The 27,865-nt window shown below is 41.3% G+C and overlaps 1 protein-coding gene across 6 annotated transcripts in view; it reads right to left on the bottom strand.

Annotated features, from left to right (window-relative positions):
* Window positions 1-27,865, bottom strand: part of CHRM3 (cholinergic receptor muscarinic 3) — a 516,421-nt gene that overhangs the window by 246,016 nt on the left and 242,540 nt on the right. For 4 of the 6 annotated variants that reach the window (XM_053206980.1, XM_027046905.2, XM_027046906.2 and 1 more), the window contains one exon: window positions 1,365-1,467. The gene's annotated coding sequence lies outside the window, so the exon portion shown is untranslated. Of the gene's footprint in view, window positions 1-1,364; window positions 1,468-20,513; window positions 20,683-23,349; window positions 23,860-27,865 lie in introns of those variants that run through there. The other 2 variants (XM_053206982.1, XM_053206981.1) reach the window with 2 other exon arrangements.

Below are 27,865 nucleotides of genomic sequence, written 5' to 3'. Positions count from 1 at the left end.
TGATTTGGTAATTGTTTAAAATACATACGTATCAACTTTGTGTGGGCCAAAAACCAAAACAAAACCTTGTAAAAATAAACAAACGAAGACAGATCTAACATGTAGGTGACCAGCTGCAAATTCTGTTTAAATCAGGCAGTTAAACTCTAATTATGGATTTCAGACTCTCACAGAAGGTAGAAATGAAATTCTTTGGAGACTCTTGGAAACACAATCCTTAATTACCTGATACTTCATTAAGAATAAAAGTGACCTCGTGGACTTCATACATTGTACCTGTGAATTAATTTATTTTCTTCCTCCCATTCAAATTAAGTAATAACACTCTTCCTAAGGAAACATAAAAGAGTCTCCTAAGGTAATGGGTTAAGTAGTAAAGCTAGGTCCTCATGTCTCATTAACTCTCAAGTCTGTGCTACTTCTGAAATGTGGTTTTCAACACTTTTTTTTGAGGGGCGGGGCACGGGAGAGTTGTTATAGAGTTTTACTTTTGAAAATACAATTTATATAGATGGGACACTTTTCTAAATTTTTGCCAGCATCTCAACAAGCCTACCATATTCCTAATAATATTTTAAAAGTCAAATACAAGAAAGCAATGAATCTTATAATGAAATATACCTTAGTGATAATATATCTCACACACACACACACACACACACACACACACACACAGTAGTTATCCAAGTAGTCTTAACTGGATCAAATCAAGAGTTACAAGGCTTATACCTTATAAGAATCTAATTATAGAACATTTCCTTCAAAAGAATTCTGTATATAGAAAAACTGTCAGATACTGTATTTTGTGGGTTTTATATCATATTTATATGATGATACACCAAGGGAGTAATTGTCACAAAACCTCAGTGATCTGGGGATGATTAATTAATTCACATGTGCAATTATTCAGTCTGTAATTTAGTATTCAGTTTTGTCTAAGCCTGGCCTAATTTTGGGTAAAAAGAAGTTTGTATCTTTCCATTACAGCACTGAACTACAGATATTATACTCATAAACATACCAGAGCATCAGTCATATTTCATATACTTGATGTTCAAAGAGTTGCAGATTAATATTATTTTCAGAATCCCACGAGCATAGAATTTCCTCCCTCTCCTGGAATGACTGTATTCTCAATGTGTATTTATCACACGAGGAAGAAAAGAAAGGCATCTTCCGGAGCCTTGCAAGTCGTAAACACATACTTCGAAGCAGAAAAGACAAAGGTCATCTCTGACCCATCAGTTTTACTCCTCACAGCAAATTCCATTCTCAGTGAGCAGGAAGAACAGCAGGAATGGTTCCTGTTGAATCATAAAAAGGGTTCAAAACACTAAGTAAGAAAATATTGAAGTTCTACATACCTATTCCAAGTGGGATCATCAAACTAATCCAATTTATCAAGGACTCTGCTGTGTGCTGAATTTCTCTTGTAGAAGGAAAACAGGGGCCATGTTACCACGAAAGCTGAAAATCGAACAAAATAATGAAAGAGGAAGTTAATCTAAACCAAAACAAAAGACAAAATGATACTCGGAAAGCTAAGTTGTGAGATGGCATTTCACTTTCTTCCAGTCCTGTTGAGATACAACTCACATGCATCACTGTGTAAGTTTCAGATGTACAGCCTAATAAATTTAATTCACATATATTGCGAAATCATTATTGCTGTAAGTGTAGTTATTAGCATCCATCATCCCATATAGATACAATAAAAACAAAGCAAAAAAGAAAAGAAAAATAATTTCTCTCTCCTTGTGATGAGAGCTCTCAGAATTTATTCTCTTAACTGTGTTCATATATGTCATATGGCAATATTATCCATAGTCATCATGCTGTATATTATATCCCTAGTATTTTTTTATCTTATAACTGGAAGGTTGTTACTTTTTGACCAGCCTTCTCCTACTCCTCCAGAGATGACATTGTAATTAAATGATAAATTTTATAAATAGAGATTTTCCCAGAATTTTCCAAATGTTCATCAAGAAACCCTATTCTTCTATAATATGTGTTGGTGTCCTGCTGAACGAGTGATTCATGGCAGCTACTGGGGAAACAATGAATTTGTATAACTTACCTCTCCACATAAACATCACATCTTATGGTCTCTGTCACATGGTCACATGTCCTCGGTTTGAAACTTCAAATAATTGGGAGTATTTTTTAAAGTTTTTTTTTTTTTTTTTGAGAGAGAGAGAGAGAATGCATGAGCAGAGGAGGAGGGGCAGAGAGAGAGAGAGAGAGAGAGAGAGAGAGAGAATCCCAAGCAGGCTCCACCTTGTGGAGCCCAATGTGGGGCTCAACCTCTCAAACTGTGAGATCACGACTGGAGGTGGAATCAAGAGTCGACTGAGACTCCCAGGAGCCCTGGGAGTATTTTATTAGCTTTCCCCTTTAATATGTACACAAAATGAATATATATGTATACCACTTATAGAAAGCTGAGTGATGAGTTTCCTTCATAAATTTATAGCAAAGAAGCAAAGAATCGCTCACCTGATTAATACAATTGATTTCATGGCACCAAGTACTTGACATTCACTCACCATTTTGATCAACATTTATTGAGTGAATAACGTGAACCAGGTATTGGGGTGAAAACTGAGTAAGACTTGGTTCTGCCTTCGACAAGCCTGGTCCAGTCAAATGGAAGAGACCACACTGGACACAGATCATCCCAATACAGGCAAGTAATTGCCCGACTGTGGTACAGAGAGGGTACAGAGGTGGGCATCACCAGTCAGGAGGTCTTTAAGCTGAGTCTTGAATGCTGAGTAGGAAAGTGGCAGACAGACAAAGGGACATGGGGGTGGAGGGGAGGAGAAGGATATTCAAGCGGCATATTCAAACGCAGGAAGCTGTGAGGGAGAACGACATGTTCTGAAAGCCGCCTTAATTGGTGCACAACAGGGTGAGGAAAGTGGAACATACACAAACAAATGGCAGAACATCTTTTTACAGATTTAAATTACTGTAAATCAGCCTAACGGTGCTAACAAAAACAACTACCCTGGTAATGGTAGAGAATTTGAACACTGTTCCAAAATCCTATATGCACATTATCTCCTTCTAGCTTAATGAACTCTTTGCAGGACAGTGTGACCTTACCTGCACTGTGTAGGGGAAACTGTGGCTAAGGGGACTTGATCAAACCACAAAGTGAGGCATGCAGACTGAGGTTCAAGCTGGGGCCAGTCCTCCGTCAGCCGCAGGGAGAGGCTCAGGATGCCAGGGTTCATGAAGAAGTGCGTGCGATACAGCGATGAACGTGGTGTGGCCATTACAGTCACTGTCCTGTTTCATGTCAACAGCTTTCTTGCTGTGTGCAAGTTGGGCTCTGGGCACAAGTACACCGTTTCTAATATCGCCCTTTCTGGTCCCAGCTTCATGAATGCAAGTGTGGGGCAGAGAAACAAGACCGTGATTGTAAGTGCACGTTCCGTTCACCTTGTGAGTTTGGATATTTCAGTGCTAGATGTCTCTGCGCAGGCATATTGCGGGCATGGTGGCTGCTGTGTACCACTCACCAGCAGTGGAAAAACCGGTCTTTGTGTCTAAACCCAGCTGTGATCCTTGAATTCCCTTTGTTGATTTAACTATTACACAGGAGCCTCTCTCAGGCTTGGTGGAAATCATCAGTACTTGAACATTTGCTGGTGCAGTGTGCGGATGAAGGGCTTGGATGTGGGTAAGAAGGTAGAATTGTTGCACCTGCTCAGATAGGAAAAGAGGCCAGCACTCATGTGTAACATCTAAAAATGGGGAGAGTGGGCACAGAGATGTAGGAAAGCAGGTTTAGCAATGCAAAAATGAAGCCTTGCCTGTGACACATAAAGAGAAGGCTTATGTAAGAAATAAAAAATCGAAAGGAGCCCGTGGCATTCTCTAGAGGATGAGAAATACAGTTGCTGAGGCTGGAAAAGACTGTAGAGAACTCTTCTCCCTTCTTCTCCCTCCTCCCCTTTTGCTCTTTTTAAAATCCCAAAGTGGAACTGCTTAGAACACATCTTACTCAGTTCGATTTCTCGTCATGAAGGTGAGAGATTGGAAGATCTTCTGGTAGACCCCAAACCGCCTTGCCCTCATGGAAGAGGACAGGAATTTACAATTTTGATGCTTTTCCAATTGAGAAACCATATGCTTGCTCACAGGCTTTCTCATACTTTATAATGTGTTTGGAATTATTTTGGGTTGAAGGGAGAATGACTGCTTGAAAAGACAGCTCCTGCCACAAAGGTCCTCAAGATGGAAACCAATTCAGGCAACCGCTGGGTGATAATGCCTGGAAAACACACTAGACGTAAGATGGACAAAATCCAGATGACAGTATCATCTAGAATGCAACGTCTAGCGATCGGCTGGTCTTACGACTGTTTGACCAACTGCACTTGTTACCAGAAGAAGGATGCTTGTTCTCAGGTGGGACACAATAAGTGGAAGATTAAGATAAAGTATTACCCGAAACCAGCACCAAGAGGCAAATAAACAAATAAAAATATCTCTGAAAAGACTAGTGGAAGGAAACTCGGAAAAGAGACATTTAAAAGAGAAACTGGACTATACACAGAATCCTAAAGTGAGTAATTTATAGAAAGACATTCATATTGAGTGTATTACCCACATGTTTGTGTGAACACTCAAGTAAGTTCACACGTGGTCCAACAGATCTGACTTCAGCAATGTGCAATATAAGTCAGCACTTGCTGGCAAGTCAGAGATCGGTTCTCTAGAGAACGCTGACAAAGAGCTCCCATGGATGTAAACTCTGGAAGGACAAGGCGGGTCCTATAAAACTGTGTACCAAGAGAGCGTGAGTGCATAATCCACGCGAGAGGAAGTCAGGGGCACGAGGGTTGGTAGATGAGATGAGGGAGGCAGAGACAGAGAGAGAAGTAACAATTCCCCATGTGCTGCTAACTCATGAGGCATTGATTGATTCATCCAATCGTTTCAACAACTTTGTAATGCAAGCCTCATTGTCACTAAGTCGTAACTGAAGAAATTATTATTTTTTTTTGAGAGGCTAATTCAGAGTTGGAACTTGAACCTATGCTTGAATGATACTTCAGTGATTTCCCTGATTAAGCTCACTAATAGTAAGGCATGTGTAAAGCAATATGTAAACTTTCAAAATCTGAATGGCAATTAAAGAAATACAAATAAATTTAAAAAGTGACACATATTATGTTAGTTAAAATTATAAGCAAGAAAATATAAATGCAGATGAGGTTACTGGGAAAACAATTGATAAATTCATATAGTTCTGGTGGTACTATACATATATATAGCCCATGGACCCCCCCCCCCATCTGATCCATATCTATATTAAGAGTCCCTAAATACATTCATATCTTTGGACTATTAATCTTACAAATTACCCCAAGGGAATAATTCAAAATTAGAAAATGGCATACTTAGGAAAATGTTTATTGCAGCCTTATTCATTATAGTGAATAATGGAAACAATCTGTGTGTCCAACAGGGGAGATTCTAAGAAAATGTTGCTAGATTAACTCCATTAAGTTGCAATATGGAGAGTGATAAAGAAAGCTATATATAAAATTGCATGTTCTGATTATAAGTAGGAACAAACTACATATGTGAGTAAATACTAGCTGGTGACCAGAAAAAGAAAATAGTTGTGCTAGGGGTAGAGTAGGGATGAATACATTTAAGAAATCCTAATCCCCTTCGTACCTTATAATTTAAAACTGTACTCATTTAAAGTATCCATTGAATTAAAATATAGACCCACAAACACAATACAGTTGGAGTACGTGTTTATATGGTTAAATGATTTCCACATACACAATATTATTTTGTTACATAATTAACTATTTGATAGTGGAGGAAGAGGGAAGGAGGCACGGTTTGTATGATGCTGGGACAAAATGCACATATTTTAACATAATGGTGTAAACAAATGTTTTTAGTATTATGGCAGCCACTGGAAATGAAGATGAGATTACAAGATGTGTTGACATAATTGCTAATGTATGTGATCTGAAATGGATCTACGACCAGTAATCTTTCCCACTATGTATTATGCTTTCATCTTCTCACATTCCCTCCATCCCATGTTCTAGGGAAAGTAGGTGGGCTGGAGAATTCTCCCGCTGCTTCATCTTCTGCTCTAAGACATCCCCCTTGGCCCCAGCAAGGTCTCCTCCATCTTTGGGAAGCCATTTTGTCTTTGGCTGGGCAAGAAGAAGGAGCATTTGAAGAAACAAGAGCGAGTCTTGGTGCTTGCTTCTGCCTCGTATAAGACTAAGGATGAGCAAGCAAGTGCTTAGATGGTGTCATATTCACCCCTGTCCATTCTTGGTCTCATTCTCGGTTCTAGGCAGTAAAGTCATGGCATTTGCTGCTCCAACACACTCCTTGTCTTCTAGAGATGAATGCAGAGAAACTATTACCCATCTCATGTCAACAGTTCTTGGAAAGCAAAGGCACTTCCTAAGTGTATAAATCTTACAGATCATTAGAAATTCACAAACCGCATCCCTGCCCCTCTGCCTGTATTGTATTTATGCATTTGTGTATAAAAAGAAACACAAAATTAAGTGTAATTCAGGTACCATTAATCTTTTTTGGACAAGTTAGCATCTCCATCAACTTCCTCTATTTCTTTTCTAAAACGCGTGTGTGTGTGTGTGTGTGTGTGTGTGTGTGTGTTATGCAGAGTGGAAAGAGGTGTGCCTTCAATAAATTTAGGAACAGGGGCACCTGACTGGCTTAGTTGGTACAGCAGGCAACTCTTGATCTCAGGGTTTTGAGTTCCCAAAACTCAACTCAAGATCTCAGGGTTCTTAAGCCCCATATTGTGCGTAGAGATTACTTTAAAAAGAACAACAGCAAAAGAATAAATCTAGGAACAGAAAAAAGGGTCTCTGTCTCCAGACATGACTTCTTTTATCTGTTCTGACCTACGGGACGGGGCTCCTTACCCATCTGAGTGCTCCCGGCTTTGCGGACTTTATAGTTCAATTCACCACTGGTAGGTATGCCATCTGCTTTTTCTTGCCCTGCTACGGTGGGTAGACAGCTCTATTTAACTCATCCTGCCTCCTGCTGACAATGAAGCCTTTTCTAGGGTGTGGCTGTGATGCAAACTCAGCCCTCGAGTGCTGCAGCCCTCAGGTCAGAAGCACCCTCACCCACGTGATGGAACCCCAGCCCCAGTGACAGGCTCTCCGGCTATCACGGGTCCTTTCTGTGCCACACGGGAACCTACGTTCCAAGGCCTCCCTGTGTCCTAGCAGGCTGAACTGCCGAGTTCACTATGCTGCTGCACGGGGCCGCACGTGAAAAAGCTCCCTGTCTTGTGCACACCTCGTTCTCACTGACACAACTCTCTTTTTCTGGGCTAAAACCCCAAGAGAGAAAGTTGGCAGGCACACATTCTACAGCTTTACTTTCCTCCCTGCCACTGTCATTCCTGCTTGGCAGAGGTTCCTCAGGCTCGGCAAAGGGGCACGCTTTCCTTTCTCTTTCTTGGTGTCATATTCTTTTACCATCAGACAGTGAGCCCAGAAGTGATAAGTTGAAGGGTTTTTTTTTTTTTTTTTTTTCCATACAATATGACTTGAGTTTTCTGGGCTTGGCCCTTGATAAACTAAAAAAAAGAATATAGAAAATTGCCGAAAATAACCTGAACTTCTATTTATAACCATGACAGGGTAACGAGGATGGAGAGTAACCTAAATCGTTTGCACACGGCACCGGCCTTCCCCCTTCCCCAAAAAAGAACCTTAGAAGACTGTGCAAAACAAACGAAATAACTGTTTTCAAGAACCAGACAACAGGTACACAGGACTGTGATGACTGAGGGAAGGGAAACCAACGAGGGAAGACAACATCTGGGCTCCCTGTTTGGAAAAGATTTCTGGAAAGTGGACAGAGGAAGTGGGCAGAGCACAGCTGCCTCACTGAATTGAGAAAGTGATGACCCGAGTTTGAGGAGTCCGGTAAGGCGACAAGTGAGATGCTCAACACCATTAGTAATCAGGACACGCAAAATAAAACCTCCATGAGAAGCCACCAAGCCCCCACAAGAATGGCTCACATTAAAACGACTGACTGTATTCGTGCTGGCCAGACAGGACAGGAAGCCACTCTTGTCTCCATACACTGCTGATGGGAATGTAAGGTGATGTGACCACTTTGGAAAACAGGTTTGCAGTTTACTGTATAGTTAAACATGTTTAGTACAAGGCTGTGCAATTAAACTCCTAGTTAGTTTCCCAAGAGAGATAAAAACATGTATCAACACAGAGACTTTTACACCCATGTTCAGAGTAACTTCATTCACAATTATACCAAACTGAGAAAGCAGATGTCCATCAGAGGACACAGAGGAGCAAATCTAGATACTTTCATACAATGGAATAAAAAATGTATTGAAAGGGAATGAACTGCTCATATTCACAATACTATGCAGAAACTTCAAAAATATTACGCTGAGCAATAGAAGCCAGGCACAAAAATATATATCGTAGGACACCATTTAAAAAATTTTTTTTTAATGCTTATTAATCTTTGAGAGACAGAGAGAGACAGTGCATGAGTGGGGAAGGGGCAGAGAGAGAGAGGGAGACCCAGAATCCGAAGCAGCCTCCAGGCTCTGAGCTGTCAGCACAGAGCCCAATGTGGGGCTCAAACTCACGAACCGTGAGATCGTGACCTGAGCTACAGTCAGATGCTCAACCAACTGAGCCATCCAGGCACCCCTCATAGGATTCCATTGTTAGAAAACTCTAGAAAAAGGAAATCTAGAAAGCAGAAAGCACAGCAGTGATCACCTGGGGCTTAAGGTGGGCTGAGGGCATGTGTCAAGAGACAAAGAAGGGGCATAAAAGGAACAAGGTGTGGTGACGGAAGTGCACTGTTAAGATTTGATTTACTGGTAATAACATGGTAGATGAATGTGTTTCACCTCATCCAAATATACATTTAAATGGGTGCTTAGTATTGTATATACATTATACCTGACTACAGTTCATTAAACAGAACCTTAACTGGCTTCTTAATTCTTATATAATATCAGAGATGATCTCTTACAGATTAAATATTTTATTTTTAAAATTAATTTTTAATATTAAAATATCAATTTAGAGACACTTGGAAATACGCATATCTCGCATTTCTTTTAACGTAATCCAGTGCTGGGAGCTACGGTGGTTTAGTCAGTTGAGTGTCTCACTCTTGATTTTGGCTCAGGTCATGATCCCAGGATCATGACGCAGGATCGAGCCCTGCGTCAGACTCTGTGCTGAGCATGGAGCTTGCTTAAGATTCTCTCTCTCTCCCTTTGCCCCTCGCCCCCCCCCCCCACTCTCTAAATAAATAAGTAAGTAAATAAATAAATCCAGTGTTTGTGGGAAAAGAGGGCCATCTACAAGAAACAAGCTGGCCATGTGCCGCTAATTACTGAAGCTAGGCGGTGAGTACAGGGGGTTGGTTATGTTCTGCCTGCTTTTGAGTAAGTCTGTAGTTTTTTTAATTTAAAATGTTTTAAACATCTAGAGGACTGCATTTCTTTAAAAGAGTATCATCGATATAGCAGGTGGCCTTAGATGTATGTTTTAATGCCCTCCTCTCCACATTCTTCTTCTTGGATTATGTGGTGAAGTCCTTCTGGGTCTTTCTCACATCCTCTTTACTGTCCTTTCGTTATCTCCTTTCATAGCTTAGTCGACCACAGCTCTCAGATGAGAATCAACGTGTGTCACATGTGCACGTGAGGTTCTGAATAATTTGAGGAGAAATTGGTGAAGTCAGATTCTGGTTCTTTGTATTAAACAGTAATGAATTTCAGTAAAGCCTGGCCTGCAGAAGAGAGGCCCTATTAGGAATAAACTAAGCAAGGTGCAGAGAAACACCCACTTTGTTAAATGAAGGGGAATAATGAGTCTGCTTTCACCAGTTGATCGAAACAAACAGAACCAAGACACCAATTTAACACAACGAACATCAAGAAAGAGCTGGTGCAAAGAATTTTTGTTAGAGGGAATGGAAATTGGCCTTCACTGTTTTCATCTTACTTTTCCCTTTTAAGGCGTTGGAATGCTTGCTAACTTCGGGGAAAGCTGGCTGCAGGCTCGCAGTCACATGAGTGGGGTTTGGGTCCGGAAGTGCTGAGCCCCTTCCTGACTAACAGGAGCGTGAACAGGCTCCATGCTGACAGAGCCTCCTGAATTTTCCAAGGAGATTGAAGCTCAGGATGAGGTCAGTCAGAATAGAAATTGATGAACGATGTAGAAGGTGGTGTTCAGCTATGTAGGCAGGGATGCCCTTTAGAGAAACTAATGTCCCTTTCAGTTTCTCAGTGTTGTATAAAATGGAATATGGCACTTCCTGCTTGATCTGATTATCTCTAGAACTACCCGTTCTTTCTGTGAATAAGACCCCAAACTGTTTTACTAATGAGCAAGAATGGACACAAAAAACATGTACTAATTACCAGCAAAGAACATAAGCTTCTGCAATCACACTCTGATGTGATAAATTAGAATTCTGTTTCCCAGAAGCCAACACATTATGGATGAACTGGGAATTGTTCTTATTGTTGAACTAGAACAATCAAGCACCAGGATATTTAAGAGTGCAAGTTGCATAGAAGTAAGTAATGCATAATCCCACTATTTTGGAGCTTTAATTTTCCTGTGGACACATTTTTTTTTTAAAAATTGACTTTATCTGCTTGAAAAATGTTTTGTCTTAGTAATAGGAGCTTAAAGGAGTCCAATAGAAAGAGTGTGACTATATAGAACAAAGGTCAGAAAAGTTTTAGAATAGAGACATTACATGTGTTTCTTTTTCAAGATGTTCTAGATTTAATTATTCCAAAAAAACTCAAGTAGAGAGTATGATACACTAGGGATCTAGTGTCTCTGTGGGATATAAAGGAGTGCAAGTCATCATCCTTGCCTTTGGGAAGGTTACACGATGTTTTCGGGAAAAAGATAATCATGTTGGGAAAATAACAGAAAGTTACATATATGCATACAATGTGTATATGGTGTGTATCTATTTATCTATCTATCTACCTATCCATCCATCCATCCAGCCAGCCAGCCAACCATCCATCCACCCATCTTCTAATGTGGTGCTCAGCGTTATTGGCAGTGAGTCTTATGGCGCCATGGGAAAGGCGTAGATTCATAAAGAATAAACTAAAAAGGAAGAAAATGCTAGATCTTAAATCCTCAATGTAATTCATAAAATAACAGAGGAGAGAAGTGGTTCAGGGATGGGGGGGGGTGGACAATAAGAAAAAAAAAGGCTCAGAATCAAGAATCAAGATGATATACTGTGAGACCATGGGGGGGATAACACTGAGCTGATTTACAGGAATCTAGGCTGGAGCCAGACTGAGGAAAGTCTTGAATGCTGGTCATTAGGAATTTGTGCTTTATCCTGAGAGCAAAGCAGAGTCACTGAATGTTTTGAGTAGAAGGTTCATGTGATAGAGACGGTCTTTCTGGGAAAAAAGATCTGTAAGCAATGCTTAGTAGATACGAAGAACAGGGGACTAAGGAAGCAGAGGCCAAATTAAATTTGGAAAGTGTATCCTTAAGTGGTGAATGAATAATATTTCTAAGTAGCAGTAAACTTCCAATAAAATTAGGTGCTTCAAGTCTGCACATATTGTCGAATTTCAGAGCAATTCAACACAAAACACTAACTGCATATTGTGGGAGGAAGACAACAGGGTTTGTGACAGAATTACAAAGCTACCTGAACACAGAGAAGGATGAGTTCTGTTCTCATCAGGCATGAGAAGGCAATGGCAGATCTGTGTTGGATCCTGCAAGGTGGGGTAGAGTTTTGGCAGGAAGACATGGGAGACATGGGATTCAGGTACAGAGGAACACAGGAAAATGTCCACAGGCTGCAGCAGGGAACACGACAGGTAGCCTTCCTGGTGCATCTATACTTCTGGAAGGTGGCACATGCAAAAGGAAAGAATGAAGCGATGCTTCTTTGAGAAAATTATTTTTCCCTTTTGGGCCTCAGTCTCCTCATGGAGCTCTATGTTTTTATGGCTTAAATTCACACTGAAGACGTGTCAAAAACTTGAACGGTAATCAATCTGTTACAGAGAGGTGAAACAGCGTCATGATGGGAGTCAGTCACACTGGGGATCATGAGAAAGAATGAGGCCTTGGTAAAATCTGGAGAATGATGCCAAGGGTCTAGGCACACAGTGATTGATGCAGGTGCTGAGGCTGGGGTGGAAAATGAAGGACTGAATATGCCAAAAGGCCTCATGAAGGACACAGCTGACTAGGCTTTGGGAGTGCAAGCACCTGACCAGACGCTTTTGATCACTGAGGCTTCCTTTTCATAGACCCCCATCTCAACTCAGCATACCGGCTGTTGCGTGACTAAGATGTTAATAAAACCACCAGATAAGGAGCCAGGCCTCTCCCACGCATGAAGTTCCTCTTCCAGAAAGCCCCGGGGAACCTAGGTAACTGACCACTTGGGTGACCCCACTCTTCCCTTCCTACATTCTAATTCCCACTCTTATGTTTTCAATTTATCAATACTGAACCCCCTAAACCATGGGCACCCCACCCTTGGACTCCAAAAAAGGCCAAGCCTCAGGCCATGCTCCCTCCCTCTCTCTCTACCTGTGACCTCAATGTGTGGCCCTTAGGTGTGCCTTCCACCTTCCGGAATCTGTGAGGAATAAGTCTTCTTCCTCAAACTTCCCTCACCTTGTTGCTGAGATGTGTTTAGAAATTAGAAGAACCACAAGGCCAGTGCAACCCCAACATAGGCTCTGACTGGGGAAATGTCAAGGGGGGCTCGAGAAGCCCCTGGCTCAATGGCTACAGGTAGGAGAGGCCCAGGTGAGTCCCTCAGGCAGAGATCAACACAGCAACTTCTCAACTAACTGGATATAAAAGAAAAAGGAGATTATTCACATATTTTGATAAGGCCAAGTTACTAGGAGAATAACAATTTCTTTGAGATAAAAAGGAGAAGAAAATGTGTGTGTGTGTGTGTAATTTCAAGAAAAATGGTAAATAGTTCTGTGTTTCAGAAGTGCTGATTTTTACTCATTCAGCCATTTAAACAATTAATAGAACAAGAATTAAGCCTTGGAGAGACAGTTTAAAGATTAAAATATAAAGACGACCTACCTGCCCAATAGCCATGAGAGTTATGTGAACAGAGCACGTAGAATAGGAAGAAAAGCATGTAAGACAGGAGAGGCAGACTCAGTCTTAGGGGATAACTATTTTAGGAGGGCAGGAGGTGGAAAAGAAGACTCCAGCCAAAATCCAGGAACCAACCGGAGAAAGTGGAAAAATACAAGGATTCACAGATCTGACTGACGGCAATGTCAAAAAAATAGGTAACTATGGCCTCAACTTCTGAAAAGTTTTCAGGTAGAAAAGCTGGAGAAAAATAGGCTTAAAAAGAGAAGGGTTCACTGAAAACCTTTAAGACCAATGTTTCTAGATAATGAAGGAGGAGAAGTCAAGTGGCAGTGAGCTAAAGAAGAGAGGGGACCGGCAAGGGCAGGTGACACCGTGGAGTCTGGAGGAAACGCGTGCTCGCTGGAGACAGCACGGGGCACGCACTAGGGCACTCACGCCTTTTTGAACAAGCGAGAAAAGACAGGGAGGTGAGGTCAACACGCATTTTAAATCTTTTAAGAACAAATTTTTAATGCTTAAGATAGGAGGATTAGAAGTCAGTAATTGGCTAAAAGGTCAGATGTTGAGGACCAGAGAGACAGGACGGAGAGTCTAGGTTGGAAATCGGTTAGTTTGAAGGGACACTTCTCCAGAGACAGAGGGAGACATGAGACAGGAGCGGAATAAGGGACCGACGTGTTGAAGATGCCTGGAGGGCAGATGTGGGAGCTCTGGGTTTCTCAGTCAGGCAGGTGATGAGGTATTGATGAGGTATCCCATTCCAAGAGAACTCAGATTGGAAGGGCAATGTACAGGACTGGGGGCAAAGAGTGAAGGAGAACTGGAAAAGCCACTGTGAAGAGTAGACTCGGCCATTATGGACAGTGGGCAGACCCACATTTATAACGGGACTTGTCTACAAGGCTTGTGGGAGTTTCCAGTGTTCTCAAGCCACTGAAACTCGAGAAAAGCTTCAAGGAGGGTAAAAGGGGAAGCCCCTGAGCGGTGGGTGGGGAGAGGGGCTGGGCAGAGGAGGGAAAGAGGCTGGAGGCTGGAGTGTGAGAGAAAGGCAGTGAAGGGGCTGGACGAGGCACCTGTGTAGTCCGAAAGGGACTCTCAGAGCAGTCTCCACGGACTCTGAGGAAGGAAAGGACCTGCAATCTTCTTGTGAGGAGAGATTCTGAAGATAAGGGGTGCAGGAGAACAAAATAAACTTTTAAACTGTACTGGTCCCTCTGCCCAAGGGGCAAGGGCAATGTCTTCTCCATTTCACGGAATAAAACGTAAGCATGTGTGGAAAGTATCTGGATATATGTAGGACGCCCAATTTGTTCTAAGGAAGCAAGAACCAGGGTGCTTGTGACTTTCACTGTAGAGCCCAAAGAACAGGGCCATACATGCAAGAATTTAAAAAATGCTTTTGATAGTGTTCAATCAGGGATAAATCAAACATGGGTCAGAAGCTACTTTGCCTCCCAGACTATGTGCACGGGCTAACAGAGCTGGGTAAGTAGGATGACTTCCCTGAAGATAGTGCTTTATGCTCAGAAAGAACTCTGTAAATATTTACAGACAAAGAGGGTTCTTGGACAAGTGACTGGTGGTCTATTGCTTTCTGATGTCTTGAAAATATTTTTTGAATGAAGACTGCATTAGGGTTTTGGTAGCTTTCAATTCCTCATGGGAGCCAGAAGGGACACCCAGAGGGTAAAGCCAACCATCATGTTTGTAAAACTTGGGTTCACGACTAAGAAAAAAATCAGCGAATTTTTAAAAGGGTTACATATATTTTAAAAGCTTTTTGATATTTAAGTAGTTTTCACTTACCACCCAAGATTGCATGCCACTGGTTCCCTAACCTGATGAAATCATCAAAATTCCTTTTCAAGAAGACATTGTTTGCTTGCTTGCTTCCTTCCTTCCTCCCTCCCTCCCTCCCTCCCTCTCTTTCTTTTCTTTTTTCTTTCTTTTTCAAAGTTTATTTATTTATTTTGAGAGAGAGAGGGAGAGAGCCTGAACTGGGGAGGGGCAGAGCAACAGGGAGAGAGAGAATCCCAAGCAGGCTCTGCACTATTAGTGCAAATCATGAGATCATGATCAGAGCTGAAATCAAGAGTCAGATGCTTAACCAATTGAGCCACCTGGCACTCCGAAGAAGAAATTCCTTGAAAAGGAAAGATTTCTAGGTACCACGCTCAGAGACTCTAATTAAAGGGGTGCGGGGCAGGCCACAGGAATATGTATTTTTCAAAAAAGTCTCCAAAGGAATCCTGAAAGAGTTTTCTACTGGTAAGGACGGACTCTAATTAATCAGCTGCAAAAAAATACATATCTTGACTGGCATTGTACACATTTTTTTAATGTTTATTTATTATTTTGAGAGAGAAAGAGAGAGCACAAATGGGGGAGAGGCACAAAGAATTCAAAGCAGGCTCCGGGCTCTGAGCTGTCAGCACAGAGCCCGATGCAGAGCTCGAACCCACAAACTAAGGTCATGACCTGAGCGGAAGTAAGACGCTCAACTGACTGAGCCACCCAGGCACTCCGGAATTGTACAAAATTTAAGAGTAAGTTGACATTGCTCAACTACCATCCCAGATGGATTAGCTTCTTGTTTCATTTGGAGATCCAGTATGTATGGTTCTGGTTTTAGTTATTCCTCCTTAAAAATATAAATAGGTTTAAAGATAATTAGGCAGTAAACAAGAAGTAAATTTACTGTATGTTCTTCCTTTCTCTTATGATTCCACTCCATTGACTATTATGACATTGATATGTGATGAGATCACCTCCAGCATATTTGCCTCAAGGAGGCATTCGTGTTTCCTCTTCCTGGGGATGTACAGCAAGGAAAAGAAATGTGAGCATGTCGAAAGTGAATTATACGGAGTCTGGGAGTTTGGCACATTGTTGACAAAATTCTGTATGTCCATTCTTTTGATATCCTTGTAAGTGTGTTAAGATGAAAGTCACAGGTCTCATGGTGATCTGTATTGAAAGAGGGGAGGGTGCCTGGGTGGCTCAGTCAGTTAAGTGACCGATTTTGGCTCAGGTCATGATCTCACGGTTCGTGAGATCGAGCCCCGCCTCGGGCTCTGTGCTGACAGCTCAGAGCCTGGAGCCTGCTTCGGAGTCTGTGTCTCCCTTTCCCCGCTCACACTCTGTCTCTCTCTCTCAAAAATAAATAAAGATTAAAAATTTTTTTTAAAAAAAGAAAGAAGGGGGAAGACAAAGGAAGAGCAAAAGAGGTGAGATTGAAAGCCCTGATGAAGCAAACGGGGCAGAAACTCCTCCTCCGCTCCAACTTGGTAGATGTCTCAGCACCATGACAACCCAGCTACTGAATCAAGACCTTCTACTCCCCAAACACATGAATCTACGTGAGATATTTAACAAAAGAAGAAAAAGGAGGGGGGGAGTGGGAAGAGAAGGGGGAGGGGAAAATGGGGTGGGGGAGGGGGGAGGTCCTTGCCTGGAATGTAGCAAAACTTCAATAGATATTCTTGAAAAGACTGAAGGATTCCAATTTTTCATATGCTTCATTTTTTTAGAAAAACCCAGATGTGGGCCTCCGAGAATCTATATAGTTTGGTAAGCATAGAGAGGTGGCAGAATAAAACAGTCTGAGGATAAAGTATAATATGAGGCTGGAAAGTAGAAAAGTAAAATTAGCATTTGGAGGATAGTGATGAATTCCATTAAGGCAGAGAATTAGGAGTCAGGATTGAGAAACTTGCACCGGACTGCCTTTTAGAGATGCTGATGACCTTTGCAAATGGTATATATTTGAACTTTGTCTTTCAAGGGGCTGGAAAGGAAGACTTCAGTTACCTTAGCAGAGAGAACAAAGTCCTGACTCCCTCAAGCACCCACTACATGTGTTGATTTAACTTCTCTGCATCTTGGGATAATACCCGCTATGTACTATCCCTGGGAGAATGGAGACGATACATTCAAATAATTTTCTGTGTTGTGTGGCTCAGGTGAGGGACTCTGGCTTAGAAAGTCTACCCATTGTCCCATATTGCAGCCATTTGCCCTGTATGACTGCTTTAAATTGAAATTAAATGTGAAGACGTTCCTCAAAAAACTAAAAATAGAACTACCCTACGGCCCAGTAACTGCATTACCAGGTATTTATCCAAGGCATACAGGTGTGCTGTTTCGAAGGGACACATGCACCCCAATGTTTATAGTAGCACTATCAACAATAGTCAAAGTATGGAAAGAGCCCAAGTGTCCATCGATGGATGAGTGGATAAAGAAGATGTGATATATATATGTGTGTGTGTGTGTGTGTGTGTATACACACACACACACACATATATATACACACAATGGAGTATTACTCGGCAATCAAAAAGAATGAAATCTTGCCATTTCCAGCTACGTGGACGGAACTGGAGCGTATTATGCTAAGTGAAATTAGTCAGAGAAAGACAAAAATCATATGACTTCACTCCTATGAGACTTTAAGAGACAAACCGATGAACATAAGGGAAGCGAAGCAAAAATAATATAAAAACCGTGAGGGGGACAAAACATAAGAGACTCACAGATATGGAGAACAAACAGAGGGTTACTGGAGGGGGTGTGGGAGGGGGGATGGGCTAAATGGGTAAGGGGCACTAAGGAGTCTACTCCTGAAATCATTGTTGCACTAGATGCTAACTAATTTAGATGTAAATTAAAAAAAATTAAATTAAAAAAACCACAAAAAATAAAAAAAATAAAGAGGAAAGAAAATGAAAAAATAAAAAAAAATATATTCGATATAAATGCACTGTACCTTTTCTAATGGAAATGCTACATTTCTAAAGTTTGACTATACCATTTTAACTGCAATTTGGAAAAGACATTTCAATAAAAAAAGTGAAAAATAAAATAAAATAAAATGTGTAATTAAAAATAAATAAATAAATAAATAAATAAATAAATAAATGCCAAGAAATCACAGTTCATTTCTTCAAGTTACAGCAGTCACATCTCAACTGTTCAAGAACCACAAGTGCTGAGTGGCCTGGACAGAACAGGTACAGAACATTTCCGTTACTTCAGGAAGTACCTCGAGTGAAAGAAGGTCAGGAGGCCAGAGAGGCACCTGTGAGAGGACAGAAATGATATGGTAGCTGGAAGTGAGGGACAGAGCTAAGTGAAGTAAAGTTTATACTGAAACAGAGAGACTAGTAGGTCTTTAAGGAGAGGGAAAGGCTCCAGACAAGAGAAAGACAGGGCAGTTACTACAGATCTTGGGAACAACTGAGGCACAAGATCCCAGGAGGGGCAGAAGAAGCTAAGAGCAGAGCAGGTATATACTTAGAGGTGAAGGACAGAGGTGCCTTTGCCCCAGAGACATAAGGAGCAGATAGCAGGTACAAAAACAGTGAGTTTGAAATAAAAGACACAGAACTCCCATCTGTTTAAAAAATTTTTTAAATGTTTATTTATTTTTTGAGAGAGGGAGAAGCAGAGTGCAAGCAGGGGAGGGGAAGAGTGGGAGAGGGAGACACAGAACCCAAAGCATGCCCCAGGCTCTGAGCTGTCAGCACAGAGCCCTATGTGGGACTCTGAACCCACAAACTGTGAGATCATGACCTGAGCCGAGGTCGAACGCTTAACCAACTGAACCACCCAGACACCCCAGAGCTCACACCTGTTAACCTTGAACAAACCACCATGGAGGATGAAAGATTTAGACTTTGCTAGTGTTTACACAAAGAGAGCATGGAATAAATGTACTTGCTGAAAAGCAAAATTGTAGTATTATTTTGAAGAAGCTACGAGGACACACAGATATGCTGTACAATTTGGCAAATTTTAGGTGCTAAATATTTGCTAATTTGTCAATCCGTTAATTAACCAATCAATTATCATTGCTTACTGGTTCCTAACATACCAGATGTTTTGGGAAAACGTACAATGAAATTGAAAAGTCTGGACTTACAGAAGAAGCTTAGAGAACAACATAAAGATACTAAATTTTAGAGTACAGTTTGAAAATGTTATCTCAAATTGGGCACAACAACACCCTGGCACTCGGGTGCACCTCGTGGTTCCTGTCTTTTGTAGACAGTATGAATCCATCTTGATATTCTTTCTGGTTGAGCCCAAGGAAGCCTTGGGATGCCTTTCAACACAATACCCATTATTTTTTAAAAAAAATGTTTTTTTAACGTTTATGTATTTATTGAGAGAGAGAGAGAGAGAGAGAGAGAGAACAAGTGGCGGAAGGCAGAGACAGAGGGAGACAGAGGATCACAAGCACTGTCAGTGCAGAGCCTGATGCAGGGCCCAATCTCATGAACCTGTGAGATCATGACCTGAGCTGAAACCAAGAGTCGGATGCTTAAGCAACTGAGCTCCCACCAGGCGCCCCATAATACCCATTATGGAGCCTGCCACTTAGTATGAGAACTAAAGATTATTTGTAAATCTAGCACAAATAATATTAAAATTGTGTAGTGAGTCACACAAAGGAAGCCCTTGGTGAAGCAACAGCTTCTTTTTCCAATAATAAACTCATCTCATTATTAAAAATCCAAAGAGTTAATCACTCACTTGCAATAAAAAAGTCGATCTCAACAGTTGGTCTCACTCTATTAGACATTTAATCCCTAATCAGGGACTTTCCCTCATTTGAGAGAACCACACACAGAGCATACTAAGAACTGCAAATTAATATTAACAAAGGGGCACATACTAGACCCCTTAAGAATAACCCCAATGAAGTACACTGCATTGTTCTCAGTTTTTCGGTACTTATGCAATAACACAGCTGTCAGAGTAATAAGATAAATCTTGTAATTTCTCTCCAAGGACCGTAGAGGGAAGAACATAGACATATTAGCTCTATAAAGGACAAAGGCACCAAGGGCAGTGGAGACAGATGTTATTCTTAATGGGATTTTGCCTTATTTGAAAAATTTTTTTAATGTTTTTATTTATTTTTGAGACAGAGAGAGACAGAGCATGAGCAGGGGAGGGGCAGAGAGAGAGGGAGACACAGAATTGGGAGCAGGCTCCAGACTCTGAGCTGTCAGCACAGAGCTCGATGCAGGGCTCGAACTCACGGAGTGTGAGATCATGACCTGAGCCGAAGTCGGAAGCCCAACCGACTGAGCCTCCCAGGCACCCCGCTTTTGCCTTATTTTAAAAAGCAACCTACCGATGTGAATGTTCTTCTGAGGGCCAATGACTTGCCTGTCCATACTTCAAATCACAGAATCTAGCTAGAGTTAAAATGGCTTTATCATGAGATTTAGTACCTAAAATATATTTCGGACAGCGGGGGGAAAATGACTGAGGATAAAAAGGCAGTGAAAGAAGAGGATTCTCAAATGCCTGTCTGGTACCAACCTTGATGAATCGTTCATATAAGCTGCTGACTTTTCTGTGCTGAATCAGCAGAGTCCTTAACTGCTGAGGCCACCTTGTCAGCCAGTCACCTGACTCCTGAAATCCTAGGTTCTTCAAGGGGAAAATTTTGGCAGGATGTTTGGTTGTACCTTGGTATCTCTCAATTTACCTGGAACGTTCCAAATTGAGCGCAGTAAATATTACGGAGTATTGTTCCATTTTCTTCAATATTCTTGTGCAGAGCTGGGCAATTTTATAGTCACAATGACACAGAGAAAATGAGACATTGTAGGCACTCCATCTCCATGTTTCGCTGTAAAATGGCTGTCTCCAAAATAACTTTATTTCACACTAATGTCATTAAATAGAATTTTAATGGATTTGAAATGGTGTATATATGTGTCAATATAGCCCTCATAAAAGTTTGTAAAAATATACCTATTGGCCCTTCTCCTGAAGGGTCCTTTTTGTTCTTAGACCAAGTCCTTTATATTAGTATAGTATTAAAATATCCTTTCCTTTTCTTAAAACTTAACAGCACAAGATTAGTTGCTTTTAAAACATTATTCCTTTTTCAAAACCAAAAATTCCTAAGAACCGTTACTATAGAATAAAATAATGTGCACAATCACCAAAACGTATCAAAGGATGTGTCTTTTAGAAATAAAACATCAAGGGGCGCCTGGGTGGCTCAGTCAGTTAAGCATCCAACTCTTGATTTCAGCTCAGGTCATGATCCCAAGGTCATGGGATCGAGCTCCACATCGGTCTCCACACTGAGCATGGAGCCTGCTTAAGATTGTCTGTCTCCCTCTTCCTCTACCCTTCCCCTCCCTCACTGAAGCACACTCTCTGTCTCTCAAAAAAAAAAAAAAACATCAAAATTATAAAAATGAAGTATGATGGTTATGCTTAGGAAAAAGCTTTTTAAATAATAGATTTTTTTCCCCATCATTGGATGAATGATAAAGAAAAGATGGTAGGTATATGTATACATATATATGATGAAATATTACTCAGCCATAAAAAAGAACAAAATCTTTCTGTTTGTGATAATACAGATGGACCTTGAGGGTACTGTGCTAAGTGAAATAAGATGGGGGAAAGACAAATACCATATGATCTTGATTATATGTGGAATCTAAAAAGCAGAAAGATGTTACAAAAAAAAAAACCACAAACAAAACCAAGCTCGTAAGTACAGAGAACCGACTGGTAGTTGCCAGAGGTGGGGGTACAGGGTGAGTGAAATGCGTGATGGTGGTCAAAAGGCACCAACTTCCAGTTGTAAAATAAGTAAGTACCGGGATGTAATGTACAGAATGGTGACTATGGTTAATAATACCATACTGCATATATGAACGTAGCTGAGAGTAAATCTTAAAAGTTCTTATGGCAAGAAAACAAAAATTCTGTAAGTAGGTATGGTGATGGACACTAACTAGACTTAATACGGTGATAATTTCACAGTATATACAAATGTTGCATCTTTATGCTACACGCCAGGAACTGACATAACTCATATGTCAGTTACCTCTCGTATCTCTAAGAAATGGTTTTCTCATTACAAAGATTTGAAAAGAAAAAATGAAAACATTTTACAAATCACTTACAATCCCGAATCAATATTTTTACGTGGCAGTACTTTTTCTTTGCATTTCTTAATATTGACTTTTACCAAACAAACAAACAAACAAACAAACAAACAGAGATCGCATTAAGTTAAATGTTTCATTTCAAACTATTTGGTAAGCCGTTAGAAAGACTGCCCCTATAGAGAAGACATGGAGATGACACTAACATCTAAGATCGAGCCGGACGGGGCAGGTTAACAAACGTCAAGGAAATGCCAAGTCAGGTGGGCACCCAGCTCTGAGAGTAGGTGGACGAAGGTGGCTGATCAGTTTCAAGAATTTACACCAAGAAAGAAAGCTGGTCTGCCACCATGTGTATGAGGACATTCGAATTATGTTTAATTTTGGGTATCTGGAAATATCTGGAAACCAAGGCACTCAAAAAGCCTTTGTTACAAAGACAGGGATATAGATGAAGAGTATGATTATCCCCCATTCAACAGATGGAAAAAACCCGGCTCAGCCAACAGTCCAGGAGGGCAAAGAATGGATGCAAGTTTTTTGATGCAGTCTTGAGATCTATTGTTAGATCTTGCAAATTTTGGTGAGAAACAAGAAACAGTTTGACTTTACTTTGCTTGGCCTTTTGGCCTGCAAAAATACTAAGTCAGGCTGACATTTCGGCTACAAATTTTGCAGCTGTGTAATCACTGGGGTCTGGGAGACCTTACTATAATAGAACTTATAATTAGCAAACTACCATAAGTCTCAGAGTATGACACATCAAAAGAACTCTTCCTTTTTCTCTTTCCTTACACAGGGACATAAAAATAGAACAAGAAACTAGTATATTTGCACTTCTACTCACACTAACTTTAAAATATATTGAAACATGGAAGTTGGCAAGAGCATTGCTCACTATGAAGTGAGTGATTTCTCCTTTCCTCTAATACTGATGATTCTTGATGACAAGGAAGAGTCATGTCACAAAGGCATTTGTTCGAAACTGTCCTTTCCTTTTCATTCCCAGCATTACAAATCCAGCTCAGGGCCTGATTACTTTTCCTGAGCCACTCCAATACGGATTTAGTCTCTCTACTTATTCCCAGTTTAAGCCACATCACACATGGATGCCAAATAAATGTTCTGACACGCATCCCTGATCATGTCAGCTCCCAAATCAAGAACAATCTATGACCAGCCGTCGCGCAGAAATTAGGAATCGAACAGTCAGGGTCCTTCACAATCTGATCCCCACCTACCTTCACGACTGATTCTTCCTCTCCAACCCTGTGCAATCTGGAGCCTCCAAATTAGAATCTTCACTCTTCCTTCATGAGCATCAAGCTTTTCTGGCTTGTTCTTCTCATGCTATTTCCTCCAATAAGACTGCAACTCCCTCTCAAGATTCTCTCCATCCCCCAAGGCCAACCATAAAAATCTTCTCTCTCAGAAGCTCTGCTGAGACCCAACCAGATGCAATCATTCCTTCCTCTGATTCTCTTTAGAAACTTTTCCTCTATGCCTACTTCCTTAATTTTCTCTCGCTCTTTTGCTGCTGCTACATAGGTAAAGAGCAAAATTCTTAAGTACCCCTTGAAAGTCTACGTTATTTTTTCAAGAACAAACTTCAGAGGCCTCTGTCTCTGAAGACGGAACTAACTCCCTCTCCTCCCCATCTGCCAGTAGAATCCACCTGCTCTCCTCTTATCAAAAGGGAACGCCCTATCATTTATTCCACCCTGCATTACTCTAAAGTGATGTAATTCAGCACCTTCAGTTATTTAGCCTCTCATGGTAAGATGATTCTTTCTTTCTTTCTTTCTTTCTTTCTTTCTTTCTTTCTTTCTTTCTTTCTTTCTTTCAGTAGGCTCCATGCCCAGGGTGGAGCCCAACGCAGGGCTTGAACTTATGACACGGAGATCAAGACCTGAGCTGAGATCAAGAGTCACACGCTTAACTGACTGAGCCACCCGGGCACCCAAGAGGATTCTTTCTAATTGTGAAATCCATTATGCTACCTTCTCCAGACTCGCTCTTTGAACAATGAAAAGAATCTACTGTCTTATGGACCCCTTCACTTTTTTTTTTCCCCCACAACTGTGATACAGGCTAATGTGGCCATCCCATGCTACTGGGGAGGACACTGAGGCTCAAAGAGGTTAAGTTACTTGTCCATAGGAATGTAAATAGAAAAAAAAAAAAAACCTTGTGGTGGCAGAAGGAAACTCTGAGAAACTATCAGATCTGCTTGCAAGTTCCTGCTGAGTCTGGGATTGGGAAAGGAGAGAGTAAGGTCATAGCGAGAACCCTTCCTCACTATTTCCTTTTCTTCCTGCTCTGCATTAGAGAAATAATAAACACAGCTAAGGTTTATTGATTTCTTACTGAAAGGCAGGTACTACACAAATTCTTTACGTGTACCTATCTCATTTACAGCAAGATAAGGGTATTTATGACGTACCTATAAGTGCAGAGGGCAGATGATAAAACAGTATTATATAACTGGACTGCCCGAGGAGGAATCAGGATTTGAACTCAGATCTCCTTGCATTAAAGCCCATGTCTCTAATCCCTAGAACAATACGTCTCAAATTTTAATTTAAGATTGAAGCCCACACACCTTGAGAACTTGTTAACGGCAGATTCCAATTCAGTAAAGAGTTGCTATGGGGTCTGAGATTCAGCATCTGCAGTAAGTTCCTGGGTGATGCTGATGTTTGTCCATGGATCACACTTTAAGTACCAGTGCCTTTTTTTTTTCAATTTTTTTCTAATGTTTATTTTTGAGAGAGAGAGAGAGAGAGAGAGAGGCAGAGTGCGAGTGGGGGAGGGGCAGAAGAAGGGAGACACAAAATCTGAAGCAGGCTCCAGCCTCTCACCTGCCAGTACAGAGCCTGATGCAGGGATGGAACTCACGAGCCATGAGATCATGACCTGAGTCGAAGTTGGACACTTTAACCGACTGAGCCACCCGGGTACGAGTTTCTTCATACTCCCAAAGTACCAGTCTCTTCATACTCCCCTCAGAAAGTACTAAGCTAGTCACTCAGGTCACTGACGTTCTCATTCTGGAGACTAGCCTGGGGAAGGGGAAGAAGGAAGGACAGAGAATCCCCAACTCTGTCTTAGCCGGGACTACTATTCAAGCTTCTCTGAACACCCCCTCCCTGTTCCCGTGCTGTGCTGCATCACCTCCAGCTTTAAATCTTGCCTTCCTTGGGGCGCCTGGGTGGCTCAGCTGGTTGTGCATCTGACTTCTGCTCAGGGCATGGTTCACGAGTTTGAGCCCCACGTCAGGATCTCTGCTGTCAGCACAGAGCCCCCCTTTGCATCCTCTGTCCCCCACCTCTCTGCCTCTCCCCTGTTAGCACTCTCTGTCTCTCAAAAAATAAGTTAAAAAAATTTAAAATCTTGCCTTCCTTCTTCTCTCATAGGAATGTTTTGATTTTGCAATACATACAACATTATTTCAGGTAATACTTTAATGGTATGATTTTGTACCATAAACCTTTTTCCAACTGTCTGGAACACAATCCTACCTATGCTTACATGATATGTACTTCAGAATGCCTTGCCCTTTTTCTTGGATTTGATACATCAACTCATACAAAATTCCTTCATCATAGTGCTTTCTAGCATTAAGCACAATTTTGTGTTGCATTCGTTTGTAAGAATCTAAATAGAATGCATTGGCTATTTTTTCCTAAGATGGAGACCCTCCAATGTAAGCTACGTAGGTTGCAAACAGGGGTTTTATCTGTTCATTTATTCACCCACCACCATCTGGTAGCTACTGTGTCCCAGGCACTGTTCTAGATTTGCCCTTGGACACTGGTGGTTCCATCTGGAAATCAAGACACATAATATACACATTTTTAACACCCTGTTTTTATATTATATCCATGATGCTACAGAACAGTATATTTTAGGGGCGCCTGGGTCTGTTGGGCATCCAACTCTTGATCTTAGCTCAGGTCATGATCTCACGATTCATGGGTTTGAGCCCCAAGTCGGGCTCTGCACTGACAGCTCAGAGCCGGCTTGGGATTCTCTTTCTCTGTCTCTCTGTCCCTCCTTGGCTCATGCTCTTTTTCTCTCAAAATAAATAAACATTAAAAAAAAAACAGAGTATTTTAATTAAATAGTTAGTTTACTTAGTTTTAAGTGTTTTGCGTGATGCTCTGATATAACGTGGTAATTAATGTCCTTTCCCAGTACAAAATCTGATTCAATTACAGATACGTGTTTGGAAATGCGCCTGTGCACACACGAAATCTCCCCTGGACTTTACTGAAGTGAAAATGAAGAACTTTTTATTAAATTTATCAGCTTCAAAACAAAAGCTGGGCCTTGCCCACCTCACCAGGCTTTAATTGGCTGCCATTTGGTTACAAATTAAGTTTTTAAAAACTTTGCCTTCAAACCGTTAATCACTTTCTCTCTCCCCCATTTCTGTTAGGATGTCACCAGTGTCTGGCTGTCCTTTCTCTGTACACTCTCTTGTTGTGTGCTGGGAAATTTATGTGCAATTTCTTTTTCTTTTAAAAAAATTTAATTTTTATTTATTTTTGACAGAGAGAGAGAGAGAGAGAGAGAGAGAGACAGAGACAGAGCATGAGTGGGGGAGGGGCAGAGAGAGAGGGAGACACAGAATCTGAAGCAGTGGGGCTTGAACTCAGATCATGACCTGAGCTGAAGTCAGACGCTCAACCGACTGAGCCACCCAGGCGCTCCTATAGCAGTGTTCTTATTTGTTGCTCATTTTCATGACCAGCTTTAATCACCATGTTACATGATAAGCTCTGAGGTGGAAAGGGCTAAGTGCCTGGCCCAAGTTGACAGGGACAGTCATGATGGGGCTGGCACAGGAGTCCATTCCAGAGTCCAGACCAACCCAGTCCAGTCCTCACCACCACCAGCCGTGACGAGAGCCCTGAAGCTGAAGGAAGGGGGCAGAGTCAGGACACAGAGGTCTGCCTGAAAACAAGGCCCCTGAGGTCAGTTGCTGGGCACACGGCATGCTTTCTCCAGACCTGTTCTTCTAAATCCAGAAGGTTTAAATCTGTACCCCACTTGAACTCAGGGACACAGAGCCCTGTTGCCCAGTCTCTTAGGGTTGGGGAGACAATAAGTGAGAAATGTATTTGCTCTTCCTTATGATTTCCTTAAGAACATTCTCTTTTCTCTAGCTTACTTTATTGTTAGAATACAGCATAGGATACATATAACATATGAAATACGTGGTAATCAACTGTTGTGTTACCGGTAAGGTTCCCAGTCAACAGTAGGCTATTAGTAGTTAAGTTTTTGCAGAGCCAAAAGTTATACATGAATTTTTGACCGCATGGGGCATCAGCACGCTTAACCCCTGTGTTTTCAAGGGTCAGCTGCATATAAAAATGTATATTTATAATACACTATCATACATGGCATTATATCCACAAATACCATAACAAAAAAAAAACCCTGTAACTCATTAAAACTGTGTGTATATTGTTATATCTCAACTTCCTATATATCACAAATTTATGTATGTTTTGTCCTTTCCTCATTCTTGACACTGAGAGCCTCTCTTTTTTGGAATCTTCTTCCGGAAGATTTTATGCAGATATAAATCCATCACAGGTCAGCATGAGCTCTCCTTTCTTGCCAGCCACCCCTTCCACTGGGCCCCATGGGCCTCTCCTCCACTGTGAACCATCTACCAGCTGGCTTCCATTTTTCCCCTCACATCTTTGACTTAGCTTTTCCTCAGGATCCTCATATTCCTTTTGC

This window comes from Acinonyx jubatus, chromosome D2 (genome assembly GCF_027475565.1).
Source record: "Acinonyx jubatus isolate Ajub_Pintada_27869175 chromosome D2, VMU_Ajub_asm_v1.0, whole genome shotgun sequence".
NCBI lineage: Eukaryota > Metazoa > Chordata > Mammalia > Carnivora > Felidae > Acinonyx > Acinonyx jubatus.
This window is presented reverse-complemented; position numbering and strand designations above follow the sequence as displayed.